The sequence below is a fragment of the Anoplopoma fimbria genome, chromosome 4 (genome assembly GCF_027596085.1).
Source record: "Anoplopoma fimbria isolate UVic2021 breed Golden Eagle Sablefish chromosome 4, Afim_UVic_2022, whole genome shotgun sequence".
Taxonomy (NCBI): domain Eukaryota; kingdom Metazoa; phylum Chordata; class Actinopteri; order Perciformes; family Anoplopomatidae; genus Anoplopoma; species Anoplopoma fimbria.
Genome location: NC_072452.1, coordinates 16,179,533 through 16,198,609, shown reverse-complemented (window position 1 = coordinate 16,198,609; position 19,077 = coordinate 16,179,533). Strand labels below are relative to the sequence as shown.

General features: G+C 39.8%; 1 protein-coding gene across 1 annotated transcript in view; it reads left to right on the top strand.

The window, feature by feature from the left end:
* Positions 1 to 19,077, top strand: part of dlg3 (discs, large homolog 3 (Drosophila)) — a 73,624-nt gene that overhangs the window by 26,641 nt on the left and 27,906 nt on the right.

The following is a 19,077-nucleotide window of genomic DNA, read 5'->3' as shown; positions in this document are numbered from 1 at the left end:
TACTCTTTCACTGAAAATGGATGTAGTAAAATGTGTAAAATGTAATACAGATTTGCAAGTTTGGCATTCCAAATCCACAATTTGTTGCACAAATCTTTTTACTTTTTGCCAAGTTTGTGTACAAGAACGACATGTTCTTATATGTTCCGATAAACATGTTGCAACGTAGATGTTTGGTTCATCCAAGAAAATGCTTTGGTATGTGTACTGCAGAAAATACCAAATTTTCTATAATTTTTCCATTACATTGATAATGTACACAGACACAAACGCACACACACACAGTAAAAGCAAACACACCAATGCTCGACACAGACCTTTACCCTAAAACAGTTTTCTTTACCCATGAAAATGTTGGGGTTAATAGAGAATGGTGAATCATGGGAAATGCACTACGAAACAAGAGAGACAAGGTGCACTGCAATATTTATTTGCACTTGGACAAAACTTTGCTTTTTATACGCTGCAAGGGGGGGGGACAAAGCACCTGAGAAAAAATCTGGTCAGACGTTAACGTCAGAGTGCAATGACGGCAATTGAGCCACCGTTCTGGGCGCTGACGCCGTTGATCTGTGATGGGGAGCTGCTGTGGCTGTGACCCCTGACCTCAGCTGTGTTGAATCCCACCTCCTACACTTCTCTTAAAAGCCTGTGTTGCTTTACCTTCGCACGGCGTCCACAGACCGAATCTGCTCGTATTGTTTCAACATGGAGGTCCTCTGTGAAAGGCAGATTTCGCACAAATGTGTTTAGTCCTCTGCCAACGCAGATTCTGACACTCATCAAGTGGTTTACTCATTACTGCAGTTTGACTACAGCTATGTTTTGCATATAAAGGCTTTCGCACAGTTTAAAGGTGCAGTTGCCTTAAGCTGCAGATCATGTGTGTGGAGGTGTGAGTCCTGCTGGAAGCTGAGGCCACCATGCCCCTGTGATCCATATGGTCGTTGTCAGAGGCCCTGCCAGGGCTCAGCCCTCATATCAGCTCGCCTGTTCCCCTCTCCGGCTCTCGCTGGCGGCCACGGGAGGAGAGGAGAGAAGAAAAGAGAAGGGAGGGGAACACTGTTTGTTTGTTTGCTTGCCTGCTTTGTTTTATTTAGGGCTTTTTGCTGATCACAGTAGCAACTGGCCTAGAAATGTGACTGTGCTGCGCGGGGCAGAGTGGACTCCTGATTCAGCGATGGAAGCATCATATTTTCTGTTAGAAGGGGAAGCGAGGGACACGGGCCTTTGATAGAATGAGATGGCAGCGCTAAGCGCTACGCCTCTGTTGCTGTTAATTAAAAGAATCAGTCGTCAGCGTGTGATAGATTGTATGTACAGATATGAAAGCTATTTTTTCCCTTCTGTACTATCCTCATTTTTAGCAAGAACGTGCTAGCATTCTCAGCAAGGTGCAGCAGCTCCATCACCCACATGCTGCCGTGGAATCTGTGTATATCCAATCAATACCACAGAAGAGCTGGTCCCTAAGCCTTCTGACTCCTCTTCATTTTTGTGGGGGTGTGTGGGTGCTTTCAACAGCGCTTGTGCTTTCATTGCTTTTACTCAACCACCATATCAGCTGTTATTTTGGTAACACTCAACAATAAGGTACACAAATTCCTCAGTAGTATAGAACCATATTAACAGTAGCTAACTGTTGAATAATGCATAAACATAACTGATAATTAGGTTCCAAATGTTTTTAAATCTGTGATTAAACAGTAGATAATCATAAGGTCCCGAGAAAAGACTGACACAGTAGATATTGTGTTAATGTGCAGTGTCTAATGATTAGTTTGTACACATTTGCAAATTGCATACTGACCACATTCTGATTTTCTTTACTGTACATTCACTAGAAGTCTAAGGCTTTTTATAATTATTCCCTGTTTTATACATTTTCATCAGAAGCCTTCCTGTTTTCCTGTTGTCTTGATAAGTTCATGCATTTCCACAGCACTAATTCCATCTGTACAGAATAAAAATCATGTCACACTCATCCCTCTTCTTTAACAAGAATACTTGTTTTCATTCAATGATTACCTTCAGTCGCCTCCATTTTGCAGTTTTTAAATTGCTTATAAGATAGTGTCAATGAAACCTCACACTTCCTGCTCAGATATTTCACATTAAGAGCGATCCTTGGTTCGAAGGGTTTAGTATTTCCCATTCTAGGTAGGCTTTACATTTGAAACATCTGCAGGAAGCATTGAGTTATATTTATAGTAATTTACCATGGCTTGATATGAGATGATTGGAATTTATGAATTAATGAAAAGAAATGAGGAATTTACCATGAGAGCCATCAGAGTAATTTGCCCCCTCCTCAGTGTTATTTTGCCCGGACTGCACTACTCCTTGCTGGACAGCTATCATTTAAGACTTGTTTTAATACCAGCTTTTATTTGAGAATTAATATTTTATTACATTAATTAGTTCTTATTGTTGTGTCATATTATTGGATAAAACAGTCACACTAGATACGATCTAGTTAACTGGTCAACTGCTATGTAAAGGCCTTTTTTTAAAGAACACATTTTGACATGTCACAGAAGTTAAAGCACAGGTGTATATAACTAAATGAATGATGGCCCATTTCCATTAAGCTCCTTCAGTTTCAGGGTCCTGGTATCGTGCATGCTGTCTCACTGTCACACTGTCATGGTTTACAGGGACACTGAAATAACACTGAGCCATTGCGTGCTATGACAAGTCAAAATGTCTGCTGTGAAAAAGGTCTTTTGCGGCGGTTATCAGTTGAAATTTGTTGATACTATTGTCGACATGATACCTGAGTTTGTGTGCTAATACCAAAGACCACTTTTTCAAAGCCCTGATTTGAGGAATAAAATATGTTTTTTTACATATCAATTTTAAGCTCAATTTTAAGAAACCTTAAATTTTAAGGTTTCAATTTTAGCTCAATTTTAAGAAACCTTCCAAAGGAGTGCCCAAGTAATCAAATTATTATCTAAATCAGTTAATATCTTCTCATAGAATAAGAAAATATGACTACAAATCTGAGCAGGAACTGGATGACTTTCAAAAATTGTGATACAGATACATTTCTGTCTGCACAAAAGGGTATTGCGGTCCGATATTAGCTGTATAGGAACAGTGTGCAGCATTTAAGGGGATCAATTAACAGAAATGGAGTAAAATATTAATAAGAATGTTTTCTTTGGTGTATAATCACCTGAAAAATAATGTTTGTGGTGTTTTCGTGACCTTAGAATTAGCAATTCTACATACAGAGCGGGTCCTCTTCAGGGAGCGGGCCGCCATGTTTCTACAGTAGCCCAGAATGGACAAACTAAACACTGGCTCTAGTAGGAGCATTCGCGTTTTCGAGTTTTTGCGTCGTCCCACCGTAGTTCTCCTACACGCTTGGCACACGGTAGAAGCCTCCCGGCTAGATGCAGCCAAATCCTACACACTGCACCTTTAAGGTCAGTCACTCACTACTGTGAAGAGGAAAGTCAAAGGCACCAGCTTCACAGTTAAATTTAGTCAATTTAGTCTATCACAGTACAATGCTAAATGTACTCGTACACATGTCTTCAAAGGTAAACTAATTCTTTATCTGAGCTATCTAGAACTACGTGTTCGCTAGTCCTTGTTCCTCACTCAATCATTGGTAACTCAGGAATTATTTAACCTTATTTTTAATTATAATTTTTTCTATTTCACACACACTTACATGACATATCATGAAAGTAGCCCTACAGAATTCCAGGATTCACAGTAAAAAGTCTAATTTATCATTAACTATAGCACTGAAAGTAAGAACACAGGTAGAATGCAAATCCTACATCAAGATGTACAGTACATCTTTTGAGCTCCAATACGTGAACCAACATTCACATTTTTAAATCATCACACAGAAAACTGAATGGTTCTTTCTTCCATTTTCTTCCACACAACATGTGTGTATGTGTACTAGTGTGTGTGCTAGTGTGTGTGTGTGTGTGTGTGTGTGTGCTTGTGTTTGTGTTTGTGTGTGTCTGTGTTTGTGTGTGTGTAGAGGACATTTGGCGAAGCAGTGCATTTCTTACCATGTGTGGCTGCTCTGAGTGCCATCTCTGTCTAATGCATTATCCAAGCAGCCCTTCAGCCATTTGGTCTGGCCTCTCATTTTTGTATGTGTGTTGTTTTTTTCAGTGTTCATCATTTCTATCAGCCCCCTCCTGTCTTCCACTGCCCTTCTCCTCCTCCGCTCTTTCTTTTTTCATACATGGTACGAATCAAAGGCTTCATTTTTTCGGGTGTAGAGCAGTATTCGGAGAGGACGATGCAGCAGCGAACTATCAGTATGATCAGCGTAGTTTAGTATGTACAAGAACACCACATCTACGCCTTGTCAGTCGATGTTAAAAGATGACTGGGATTGGAGAGAATTGTATGTTGTAGCAGGATCTGTGGTTCATATTTGAGTTAAACATAATTTCACTTTATATATGATGGAGATCTTGAACACATGCCATATCTGATGACATTAGTATTCCCTATATATCCAGCTGAATCCTCTATTCTAACCTAAATGTTGAATAGCATTGTATTTACTGGCTCACATATGCTATGAGTTGTGGGACGGTGAAGTTTCTCTCTTTTACCCGGATTATACAATCAAGTTTTCATGCTTTCATTTGATACCATAGTTTTATTTTTTTTAAAGTAGGTCTAGTAATACACTAAACATCAGATTATTGTTTTGATTGATGATATTGACCATATTGGTCAACATGAATCATTTTCAATAATCCTGATGAATTTGGTAAAATCTAGACTGATCAGTGCGCAAATAAACTGTGTTGAGGGCATTCAAGGTGACTTGTTTTAAGATATGCTTACGGTAAACTGTAGCTGTAGATTAGCTTGATTTATGTACATTAAACCTCTCTTTTCTTTCAGTAAAAACAGTTTCAGACTGTAAGTGTGGTTGCAGTCCTGAAATTAGCACAGACAACAATATTTGAATACATATTGTTCTTCCCCTTGGACCTAAGCTTTGTGTTGTAAATGCAGCTTCTCGTCATGTGAACAGTATAGACATACATATATATTGTGGCAGCATATGTTTGGCTGACACAGACTTCCTGTTTTCCCACTGAGCTGACAAGATGAGAGGACAGCAAACATTTTCCAGACATATGTCTGTTGTATGTGCACAGAGCCAGAGATGAGCCTTTAACTGGTCCCTCTCGTTTATTATCAGTCATTATTTTCTATTAGTGAGAATAGGCTCCATCTACCCGCTGAGTTTGGAAAAACAGAAACACACATCTCAATCTCAGAGAGAGAGATAAAGAGGGAGCATGCCCTCGCCCTGTCACGGATATAAACAATACAAGCAATCCCAGCTTGATATCATACATCTTATTACACTGTTGATAGTACATCTCTGCCTTGAAATTGCTTTTATGGATTTATTACTTTTTGTTTCCCCTCTGTGTGTCTGTGCATTTTTGTTAATATTTCTCCACAATGTAACAAAACCTTTCCCAAAGCAATCCAAATTAAAATTCTTCCTCATAGCATCACCTTTACTTGTGTAGATTACAATTTCAAATGGACCTATGTAGCATAAACTGTAGAACAATATGGGCATGATGTCCCCTTTAGCTTTCTGGATGGATGATTTTTTTATGGCTGGAATTTGGGTTTATGATTTGCTGCCGTCTTGCCTGTGGTTTGGAAAGCAGTAACCACCACAGCTGGTCGTGATATGCTGATCCACCTGAAAATCAAATAAACACGCAGCCTCTTAATGGAACAGTAATTCTCAAAATCACCAGCAGGACGCATGCTAATGATGGTGACATGCTAATAGCTTTTTAGACTCTAATTTCAGTTCAATACAAGCTGAGGTTTCTGTTTTCTCAGATCATCTTGAACACATTAGAGGAACCTCAATACTGGTTCTCACAAAAATAAGTATTTCTGTTGGCTCATTCAGTCGGAGCCTCTCCTGCTCACCTGTATATGTTCATCACAGACGGGTTAAACGGGTCAATCCATGTCCTGTAGGAAATATATTTAAAACACCCCATTTCCATGTTTGACTACTTTTATCTGACCGAGCAGGTGGTGATCAAACCTGATTCTTACTAACAGTGAAAACAATGTAAACGATAGATACCAATGTCTGCAGTATTGAGTGTCAAATTTAAGGTCAAGTATTCTGGATTACTATGTTATGCTAAAAGTTTCGGTGTATAGCAAGTGGTTGGCAGGCAGTGGTACAACCTCATAGTTGGCAGCGACATTCTTACTTCTGTGCAGTAATAATAATTTTGATTATATTTATCTTATGGTATTTCATCTTTATGTGTTGGCTTTTGTGATTGTCTAGGCTCGCAGTCACAGATGTTTTGCATAATTTAGTATGTTTTATTACTGAATGAAGGCTTCTACAAAGCAACCATCAACCCATCATTCCCATCACATGGTATGTTTATGGTGGATGTTTTTGTGATAAATGTTTAAATGTTTAATTAGACAGTATTACTCATGAGACAATTTCACAAAATAATACATTGATACTCGCAAATAGGAATTTTGCATTCGGGTCGTTTTCTATTTCCAATACTTGATTGTATAGTATATACTCCAGATTACTCTAAACTTCTCTGCTACTGCTGTTAAACTTTGACATGTAAGAAGAATTGCCCTAATGCTTATTGGACATGAGAGAGAAGAACAAATCAGAGTTTTCCATTCTATTCTTTGCAAATTGCAAAAAAGCCTGGAAGCAACAGGAAACAGCTCGCATGACACTGTCCATAGGTTATAAATGAATCCGCCTACCAGTACCTCTAAAGCTCAGTAATTAAGACATATATATATTAAGCTTGTTTAATCCATGCTGATTGGCTGAGTTTAAAAATAAATATATATGGTGTTTGGACAGAGCTAAGCTAGCTGTTTCCAGTCTAAGAGTAAAGTAAATCTTCTCTGGCCTCTACCTTCATATTTAGCAAACAAACATGAAAGTGGTCTCAATCTTCTCATCTAACTTTTGGCAAGAAAGCAAGTAAGTGTTAATGAAAATGTCTTTAATCATACTTTAGATGGCAGTAGTGGTTATTGTTGGGAAAGCACTAAGGAAAACAGGGTGTTGAAAGTAAACATTTAGCAGATTATTCATTTTGAACATTTTGCATTGGCAGTGAAGAGCTTGAAGAGAACATTAAATACACACATTTTGTTTTTATTTTAATAAAAAATATAATAATAATAATACAGCTAGCATTATGTTTCCCTAATGTGGATTGATGGCAATTTAAGAATCTCTTGTTTTTACAATGCAATTGAAAGCAGCAATGCAGAGCCCTCCTCGAATGTGAACCATTGAATGTCTTTTCAGTTTTCTGTTTGGGCTGTGATGATGCAAGAGAGTTGGGGATGCAGGAGGGGGTGGGGGGGGAGAGGAGAATGGCAGAGAGGGAGGGATGGGGAGCGGGGAAAAAGGAGGTGAAGAAATGAGAGGTGTGGCCTAAAGAAAGGGATGAGAGGGGAAGAAGCCAGTGAGGAAGGAAGAGCAAGGGGGGGGCAGATATGAGCATGTGCTCAGACACAGCCCTGTGCGTTGCCATGGTGCAGGCTCAGTCAGAGCTGCACAGTAGCTTTGCTGCTCAGCTAGCTAATTACCCACAGACTGCAACGTTGATACGCAGGCGGCCGAAGCCCGCTGGATTTCCAGGCGGTTTTTTTTATTGCCGCACTGACACTAGAGTACAAGTAAAGGAACAATCTATTTATATGTAGGGAAATGTATCAAAGATGATGGCACAAAATAAAAGTGAATGCTGAAAATGAGCTGTAGGTATGTGGTGAGCGGCGTTATTGAACATTGTAGTGGTGCACTGCTGTGTCAGCCGTGCCACTTGTGTAATATGAAGAGCTCTTCCAGCCCAGAACTTCATTGTCCGTAGAATGCAGCTGCTTACTGAGAGGCTGCAGATCCTGATCAGCCTGCTTATAAAACCCAAATATGGGCCATTGTGGATTAATATTCACCATTTAAAATTTCCAATTATGTAATCAGACAAATCCAAGCCCTGCATTTGCTCGCAAGAATATCTCAGCACGCAGGAATGAGGGAGGGGGAGGGGGGGTCTGAATGAGAGGAATGATGCAACTTCAGCTTTATTTACCTAAAACGTTTTAGTTTGAACAAAGATCTTAGGGCGTTGAATAAAATCAATTCTTATCACAATAATGTTAAGTGTACCCAGGTTCAAAGGAAAATCAAATCTATGTCTAATGCCATTTATCCTTTCTGAGGGAAAGTGTGTCTTTCAGTAAATGCAAAGAACATATTGCCATGTTTTTTTCTACAAGCACTGATATACAGCTTGTCAAAGCATCTATTGTGTTTTATTATGTGATAAAATATTAAGTCAGTAAATGTTTATGCTCCCTTTTCTATCCTGTGGAACAATCTGACTAAGTGATAAGCAGTTTTGATTGTTGGCAGTGGAGACAAATCCTCCTTGAAACTTAAACAATATTTTAATCTCATGATGTTGTTTGTTCTTAACTAATCTCAACACAATACTTATATGCTTTTTGATTTCATTGCAAAGGAGCTACTTTGCTAACAAATAAATCAGACGGTTGTATTCATAAAATTCTAATTTGTTGAGTTTAAAGACGCAATGAGAAAGAGAGTTAAAAAACAGTTCAACATAATACATTTCAAATTCATTAAGATTATTTGTTACAGAACTGCTCACACTCACAAATGCTGCAACTAATTATTTTCTTTTTTGGAGCTTAAATGAAAAGTTAATTTATTGATTAGGTGTTTGACAGGAACATCTTTTATCATAGATTATTACAACAGCAACAGAATATGTTTGTATTTTGGACTGTTGGTCAGACAAAACAAACTGTTCAAACAAACTGGGCGTCGGGGTATTGTGTTGCTCATTTCTGACTACTGTCAAACAATTAATCTGTTAATCAGGAAAATAACAATCAGATCATCCCATAATTAACATGACTATTAGATGCAGCCCTAGTTATTGCCATTATGGATTAACATACAGATTATTTTGGTGATTAATCAAGAAATCATGAAAGAAACCTAAAGATGTTAAATTGACTATGATAAAACGAAACAAGCTGCAACAACAACTCGACAAATGACTCAAATGGTCAAGCGACTATCGAAATAATTTTTTTTACTGACAATAAGCAAATCTATGAATGAACTAATTGGTTCAGCACTACAACTCTATCAGGACCATTCATTTTTCAGTTTCTAGGAGGATATTCAGTTAAACCACTTGTGTATTTTAAATTGATGCATTGTGAAACCCCTGTTTATCTCACTGCATAGTATTTTTATGGCCGGAGTCCATATATTTTGCCCATATATTCTGTCCAACAGAGCAGGTTTTGACAGCCAGCTGGTATTACGTCTGTGATCACATGAACCTCTGTTAAAAAGCGTTCCAGCCTTACCGTTTGAGTGTTTTCAGATCAGTGTCTCTTCAGTCCAATAAGGCGGGCTGCTTTAATCACACGTTCTTCAGGGAACGCTGTGAATCCTGAACACAACCCGAGGCGGGGCAGAGAAGAAGGGTAAATCTGGACCCTCGACAGGAGGCAGATTGATTTGGCAATCGTCAGAGTGCTACAAACGTTAAAAACAATGCCCTGTTTGTTTTTTTCTCCCTCTGCTGTTTGGCGCTAAATACATCAGCATATGGATAAATGTGCTCATGTATTCATAACTATCACAGGGAATCTAGAGGCACGGCTCTTGTTTTATGTTGCCTCGCCCGTTGTCCTACTTACTGTAATTCTTCATCACTTTCAACACCTACACTTATTGTGAGCCAAAACTCGGGCAAGTGTAGTGAATGGAGATATGTGAATGCGTGGGCGTTTCCCATGTGGAGCTTATAGAACAGCATGAAAACTCAACCATGACAGGAGGACCTGTGCTGCTGTATGTAGAGACAGGCTGTGACTTTTGAGCCCCCTGGGAGGTCTGAGGAGCCCCCGAGGACAAATGGTTTTAATTGGGCTTCGGGTCAAAGTTAGCCTTGTTATGTTCACTATAGTATTTTAACGCTGGAGCTGTAAGTGCTCTGTATTTGCTGTCAGTAGTTTTATTGCTGTCACCTGATTTTGATTAGTGAACCAATATCAGCTGAGGAGCCGTGGTTTCCATTTGTCACAAAGACAAAGAAAAATAATGACTTAGTGAAGGCTTGTGTTGTAAAAGGCCGTAAAAAGGAAATGAGAGACAAATCTCCTCTCGTGTTTTTGCATCAGATGGGTTTAAGGACCATCGTGGCCTTAGGGGAGAGTGTTTCTTACATCGTTGGGTTCATGAAGCAGAATCACAGTCCAATGTTCCCAATTATAAGAAACGAAAAAAGGCTAAAATTGGAAGGGACTAATTGCAGCTCAGAAGATTGTGTTCTGGGGTGCTCAGGAAATGAATGAGAGAGCAGATTGAAACAGAGCAGAGAGCTCTCATTGTAACAGTAAAGAGCATTGTGGACCATCAGGTGTGTTTTCTGGTAGTAGAGCGTTTCAGATTGTTAATTTTTATGTGGATCCCTTTCAGCTGCTGTGAGATACTTTTCTGAGGGCTCCTGTAGTCAATAAGTTTGAGCTGCAAAGAGAGAGTTGAGACTGATGGAGGCAGCTTAACACAGAAATTCGCTTTCTGGCAGAGGTAGATGAGAACATAGATACCTTCTACCTATACCTTAGCACAAAGACTGAAACAGCTACAATCTGTCCCCTAACAAAATCTGCCTGTACCAGCATCTCTTAAACTCATTGTTCCTTAAGTTAAGTTAGCCCAATGGGTTAAGAACCCCTTCAAAACCCATTGGTTTATGTAAAAACTATACAAATGAGAAATTAATTTAAATTATTAAGCTTTAGAGGCGCAGATTTTTGTTACGCTGCTGCAAAGCCAGTCCAGCTGTTTCCACTTCCAGTCTTCATGCTAAGCTACGCTAACTGTCTTCTGGCTGTGGTATCAATCCACTACTCTAACTCTGTAAAGCGAATAATCTGGTTTAAGGTCCAAGTATTGCTTCAAAGCAGTTTGCTTTGTGATTACCCTAAAAAACACCTCCAAAAAGCCTCCATAACCAAATATGTCCATGTAAAATTCACAGATGCAGTGCCATGTGTAGGTAGATAAAATGCTGGATGCTTGTTTAACCTGCTAGTACAGTGAAATGTCTCACCTGGTCATGTCAAACTAAGACTGTTACCTCAGCAACACCATCAGCATCTTCAAGGCGTCACACAGACCATACAGCAAACACACTCAAACAAAACAGAAAAAAAAAATTAAGATTAATTCAAATGAATCAATAAACAGAATCCACTTCTCCATAATTAAACCACAGCAGCTGAGTAATATAATACACCGTTGTTGAATGAGGTGGCAATGTGACAGTGGTGAAAGCATCAAAATGGAAGCGCTCACAGTTGTGTGGTTGTCGGCTGTCACCGGTATTCAGCGCCGGATCCAAAACACCAGAGACGAACAAGCTTAGCGGCTCTCTCAGCTTAGCAACCACGGATAGCAACTAGTCAAGAGCTGTGAGGTAACGAGCTGCACTGACCTCTGATGTAGAGGAAGCAGTGGGGGCGGGATCATGGGAAGCATACTGATGACACTCGCACATGACAGGCTTCCTTCACTACGGAGCCTTTCAAATTGGTATCTTCCACCATGGCTGTTACTTTGTGTTGCCATGGGTGATATGAGACCAGCCACTGATTTAAATTTGCAGTTCAGTTACTGACTTAACAAAGTATCTGGATAAAAAAAACAATAATGATTGATGATGAGGAAATGTTCTGTCGCCCACTCATTAGCAGCAACATTCAAAAGGCAGAGATGACTCAATCCGAGAAATAACGCTGAGTCATCACTTACAATGTTGCCTTATATACATGTGCAAACTTGATAATGCTGAATTGGGTAATCAATTATTTTTTCTTTTTTTAAAAAAAAATCAATTCATAGATTTATCTGCAACCATTGTGATCTAGTAACTAGTACACATGTCCACATACTGTATGTACATCATAGTTAAAGCACTCAAACACACACACATGCACAGTGACACTGCCATGTTCAAACCTGATCAATCGTCGGCAGACTTGTAGAAGGCCTCTCCCAGCAGCACTGTTATGAATATTCATTACACTAAGTACTTTTCCCTCTGTGGCTGCACTTGTGAAGGTCAAACTAGCCAGCTCTCATTTGGAGCTGCTCAGCATGACAGAGAGGTAAGCCAGAGCATGCTTTTGTAATATTACATAAAGATGAGGAGGGAGCGCTGCTGACAGCTGTGACGGGCTATTAATTATGGTTTCGCCAATGTGCGTCTGCGGTGTGTGTTGGGAAGGGTTTGGGAGAGGGGGCCGACACAGTCACAATGCTCAATCATCGCCATCAAATCAGAAAACTTTGAGCTTTAATGGGGCCATTTTATGGGTGAGCTAATTAATTTCCTTGTGGCTACCTTATTGAAACGAATGCATGGATTCAGCTGGCGTCGTAGCAGGAGAAGGGAGCAGTTGACCTTTGCCTCTTTGGGATTTTCTTTATTACATCTCGTTATTCCGCCTTTGTACCCGACAAAGAATGCAACATTGAGTTTCAACGGCGTCGTCCGCGAGTAAGACATCTCTCGCTCTTGTGTGTTCTCAGGTCCAATCTATCTGTCACTTCTTCTCTCACCTTGCCTCTCTCCTTCCCTCTTCCCTCTGGCACGGGGGGGCCACAGCGTGAATGAGATGTTGGGTGCATGGTAATTGAGTAGGTATTGATTGTACTGCAGCGTGGCCTACAAGAGGCCAATGAGAGCCAGGGGGATCAGAGCAGCAACACTGACTGCGTATCTCATCCCACATTCTGCAGGAAAACATAAACGCAATACCGCCAGAGGCAATCGGAAAACAAAGGAACATTACACTTTTAAATAACAGAAGCACGCCTTGTCGTCCTACATGTATCTGCTATTAGCTCTGACTTAAGGCCGAGGCAGAGCTTCCTTCAGCATTGGCTGTATCGTTTGACTGACTGGGCACATCATCTGAGCGGGGCTGTCATATTTCACTGCGATGTCACCACTGGAGACCGAGCTGCCATGTCGGTGTGCCTGGCCAGAGAGGAACTCATGTGGAAATGGAGGAAGGGGTTGTTGCCCCGTCAGCATGCCGTCGCATCTGCACATGTGAACCCTCTTGTTCTCCCCCTCCATTCTACCTGCGAGGGTTTAAAAAGAAGAAATGCTGACAGGTGAAAAAGAAAGCCAGGGTTTAACTTTCCTAAGCTGTGTCATTATTGTCAGCAGTTTCTGTACACATCATGCATTTAAAATAAGATCTTTTAGATTTCCTTCCGATAATCATTTGGTTTATTGGCAATTCAGAGCACATTTGTTAGTTTTTTGCCATTTGTAATAAAGAGTTAGGGCTATATGCATTATGAAGGTCTAATAAAACAATTAAATAAAAGAAGTTTCACATTTTAGAAAATACACTTATCTGCCTTCTTGCTGATTCTTAGATGAGATCATTGATACCACTCACGTCTGTACAGTTAATGGGTAGCTCACCCCCAGCAGCCACGTAACCTAGCCTAGCATAAAGACAGGAAACAAGGAGAAACAGCTAGCTTGAATCTGCCCATAGATAACAAAATCCCCACGTAAATGCTTTTTGTTTTTTGTATTGATCAAACAGAGCCAAGCTAGCTTTTCCCCTCTGCTTCCAATTATTAGGCTAAGCTAAGTTAGCCGACCCCTGGCGGTATCTTCATATTTACCGTACGGACATAAATGCGGTATTAATCTTATCATCTTACTCTCAGCAAGAAAGCAAATAATCGTGGTTCCCAAAATTTTAAACCTTTTCTTTTAACCTAGCTGATGTACAGCGTATACAAATCTAGTTATAAATATATATATATATATATATATATATATATATATATATATATATATATATATATATATATATAACCATGAGCTATATATATAACCATGAGCTATTAAATACAGTATGGTCAGATTAAATCAATTGTCAGCTGATGCGTTTGTGTGTCATATAAGTGTTGTTTCCTGACTCCACTGCAGCCATAACGTCATTTTTGAACTCATGACGTGTGGATTTAAGAAGGAGTGGTTTGCGTGTGCGTGTGCGTGTGTGTGTGATGTGTGATGTGTACAGGCAGCAGTGAAGGCAGTCAAGCACATCCAGCCCATGGCCAGGCATGTGTGAGCACAGAGCCGCATAAACTGCAGTGAGAGAGCCCTGGGAGGTGAAGCAGGGGGGAGGTGGCTAAGCGAGCTTGCAGGCCAATACCGTGCGAGCACCGGTTACCATGGGAACACATTGATTATTTAACAATTTGGACAGAGCCTGTGCCCTGCCTGCACTTGCCAAGGTTCAGTGGGAGTCTCTGTGGCTTTACTGTCCCGAGGGCCCGAAGCCAAGTAAGTGTTGTGTGGTGCAATGCCACCGAGACATGAAGCACATGAATCCACTGTGACGCTGAGAGACAAGAGACAGACACACACAATCTCAACTGACAGAAGAGCAAGATGATAGATTGATGAATAAGAAGCCATTATGAACAGATGGGTGGATGAGACGAGGGGGTGAGAGAAAGAAAGAAAGCCCTTCAGCAAGTGAAGTTTCTTCTCTCTTGGTGGTCAGTTGGGACTTGCTGTAATGATCTCATGCTGTGGAAGCAGTCTGGACCCGTTGTCATTGTGTGTACATGAGGTCTTTGTGTCCAGTATGCTCACTTGATTCCATGTCTCAGCACACATTTATGGGTGTCCATATAGTGCCAAAGCTATTGTGGCCCTGAACGCTGTATTGTAATTGGGCAGAAGTAAAGTACAACTGTCTGTGAAAACAGTTAATAATGATTGAATCAAAGGGAAATGTGGAGGTTTTATGGTTATCATATCCAGATTTGGTTAATTCACGTCATATCTGTCAGTCCCACGCAACAGAGCGGCTTGTACTTTCAAAACATCTTCGTTTACACCTGGCCTTAACATGCAATCTGTATCTGGATTAGGACAAACACCTTTTATGGGATCAAGACAACTGGCTTGCGTTGTGATTGGATCTCAGCCAGGTATAAATACTGTACATATGGCATGTCCACATTATTCAGAAAATAATCAAGATGGAAGGTCACCTTACTCCTCCTCTGTCTGCTTTAGGAGCACCAGGCAAAAGCTACAATAGCTAGCAAGTCTACCCTTTAAAAAAAGTGATGAAAATGAATGAGGCCCTTCCATTGCGTTGCTTTTCCTGGACCTGGTTCATCCACCAGCCCTTCCTAATTTAACAGGTGTAAATGCAAAGGTCCGTGGATTGGATGTCATTATCCAGAAAATATATCAAGAGACGTATCACATGTTAATACCAGGTGTCTTGTCAAATCCTCAAAGTCTAGTCCATGTCAAGTGACAGGTCTTCATAGGGAAATAAGTCTTTCAGGTCTTTGATTTCTGATCATTATTGCATTTGAACCTTTTCCTTTAAAAATTATAATAGTGTTTGTAGTCCTTAGATGCATAATTATTAAAATTACACGCTGTGTGACCATGTACGGCCTTGTCTTATACATCTTTGGTTGTTCCATTTTAACTTAATTCAGACTTGTGTCTCCAGGCTAGAGTCTAAAGCTCTGGACCACATCTGCAATCTTTTTCTGCCTCATCTATTGAATCTCTTTGACACATTCACATGCAACACAATGACATTTCCATCCTCTCCTCTCCTTAAAATCAATCTGTAAGAGGCTGCCTCTGTCTTCACCTCTGATCTTCAACCAAAGTACAAAAATCCAAGTTAGTGTTTATCCCCTGCCCATCCTCAGAGGCCTTTATAGCACAGACCGATCCCCCCTCCAGTATTTGTCATAAACGTCAGTGGTGGTCAAATGTTGTGGTCTTTAAGGAGCTGTTTTCCTCCTCTGGGCAGCAGGTTAGCGTAGGGGTTAAAGGGGGTTACCAACAGTCCAAAGGAGAGAGATGTAATCCATCCTAATCCAAGTTACCTGAGTAAATTGCTAACAAACTCATGTTGAGATTACTCATGTTGAGATTAACTTCCATTATTCCTTTTGGTTTGCTTGTTATATGAGATTCAGATGGAGGGATTACATAGCAATCCCGGGCCAGGATAATACTGCTGTTTTCTACGACTGATGGGTTTATTGTCTTTCAGATGGACTTGTAGGTTCAGTGATCCCGTTGAGCGGCATCGGTCCGCTATGATACTTATGATAAGCACCGCAGGCATTATACTGTAACAGGTGTGGCCTCAGTAGTGGATTCAGTAGCTCAGTCTGTCAGTCAGCAAGGGACAACAGTAACCGATGTATTCCCCTGTGTGTTCTTCCTGTATGTGCTTTGGTTTCATTCACAATCGGCTGTCACTAACATGGCTGCTGTGGGCGACGCACTCAGATTACAATTTTTTTTACTATTAAACCCTTTAGCTGGATTTAGGGTATGTGTTATGAGATGGGGTCTAAAATGAAGGGGGACAAAAGCGCAAAGCATTCACAAGAAATGTGCAAACACAAGCAAAGACGCGAGCATCTGTTAGTCCATATGCAGATTACAGCGGAGGTCTAATTGTGCTGACTGGGGGGGTGTTGCAGCCACAGCTGTCCAGAGTCATAGCACATCACCACCGAGTGGAGCCAGTCAAATCTACAGCTCCTGTTTATCTGGAGAGCAGCCTTTACATTACCAGGAACTCAGTCAAAGAGAAGGGTGAAGAATCAGAGAAATGGAATGACACCATCACACAGTTTGTGAGGTGATGGAAGGATTCTGATTAAAGGATCGGATCTATTTAAGCGTTTGTTTTAAGCTTCTTACTTGTGTGGCAGCCAACTTGGTTGAAAATCCTTCAGTGTCTTTTAAATACGGCTCAAGTAGTTTATTCTTTGACGTTTTTGAATGTGTTCGTGTATTTAAAAGCTGAAACTATAATGTTCAAGTAACATGTAGATGTTGGCAACGTGATAGTTAGGGTTGGATTTTTAAACTGATAGAGATCTTGCCGTTCTATATCATGGAAGCAATCCCTTTTATATCTCTGGATTTATTTTACCATTATGGGAAATTTTGTAATTCACAGAGCAGGAGGGCGTTTATGATCAATGTTTTGAAATAGCTTGACTTTTCAGGTTAAATTTTCTGTGTTGGTCAAACACAGACATTCCAATCTATTTTATTTTAACCAAAAACAAGTGTCTGACTCTATTTATATCAGTATCGCAATGTAAAATTTTAAATACTATTAAAAATGATTGTTTCTATAGTGGCCATTATACTGTATATGCAGTGATTTATATTGGCATATACAATATTACATTTTCTGGGAATTCAGTTGAGAATTGTACATCTTTAATTAAATAAGCAGATGGGATTGAGCATAGGGAAATATAAAAAACTTGGTTATTGTGATATTTTGAAACAACTCACTACTGTAGCGTTTGAAACACTTTCAAAATAATTTGTAATGTGAATATAATGAAAGAACAATCATTCTTTCTTCATATCACTAAGATGGGACACTCAAATTATGCAGGAGAATTAAATCACTAAACTGAAAAGCAGCCTTAAAGACTTTACAAACAAACAAATCCAAGATCATTTTGATTATTATACCACAATATCATATTATATTGATTGATTGTCCAGCTACATCTATGTACATCTAATATTGTACTACTGGCCAACAATCTCTCACCGATATCTCTGCAGGTAGCTCCACAATAAACAAGCAAAAAGTACAACAGTACAGTTAACACGTATTAATAGTTGGTGTGTGATGAATCAGGAGGAAGATCACGATCAGCTCCTTGGACTCAGGCACTCTGCATATATTAAGACAGAGCTGAGAGGGTGAGATTGGGTGAGGTGGGGGAGGGGTTAAAATAGACAGCTAGTGATTTTCTCCTCAGCGTCGGACCTCAGGAAGTGTAATGTCCCCAAGCAGCGCCGTCAGCATCCCGTCACCCACACAGCTCAATCAAATCAATAAAAAGTAGACAGCCAGTTTGCTGAACTATAAGATGGCCATCAAGCTTCTCCTAAACCGACCGGTGTGTCTCCTCTCTCACTCTGCCTCTCTGTTTCCACTCCGGCAGCTTTCCTCAGAGGTCTCAGCTTCTTTGGTCGCTCTGCAGACCTCAGATGGAAAATTAGAAACACCAGGTGGCACAATAGAGCTGAGCTGGAGCGTTAATTGAACTGTGAAACTTAATATGTAGCTCTTGTAGTTGGGTTCAAGTGGGTCTTAAAGGCTGATTATGTTACTGTGAATCAATATGTAGCCAATAGGTCATCTGCACTTTACATTTGACCCTTTTCATGTGCCACAAGAAAAAAAATGGAGAGCAATCAGTGTTTTCATTAAAGTATTCATGCCACAGAGGGGAGCATCAAAAGTATCATTTAGGGTCAAGAAATCTCTCAGCTGAAATCCGTATTGATTAATTTTATGTTGAGAACCTAGGTAAGCGGCGAAAGAAAGATCGGAGTTTATTAGCCTGGAAATTCAGAATCAAAACTTTAAAAAATCAGTATTGGTTGTGATTATTTTTCTAATTAATCATTGTTTTAGTAAGCGGTGACACAAGTCAACACAATTTCCCAGAACCCAATATGATGTCTTCAGCAACATCTTGTCTTATCTTGTTATCTAGTCCAAAATCCAAAAATATTTCACTTACAAGGATGTAAAAAAATATTTGAGAAGCTGAAAACACAGATTTTTTGGCCCTTTCCCTTGAGTATTGACTTTAATAAGAAATCATTTTGTGTTGATTTACTAAAAGATCAAAGATTAATTGGTTCATTGTTTTTAGCCTTTTTTGTCGGATAACACAATCATTCCACATTCAACTAATATTTCACACCATCTAACTTTTCATTTTTATTAATTGAATTACAGATAAGCTTATAAAATATCTGAAAATAGTATAAAATGCAGAGGGTCACATCTTTAAATTGTTTGTTTTGTTCGACTAACGCTCCAAACTAAAACAGT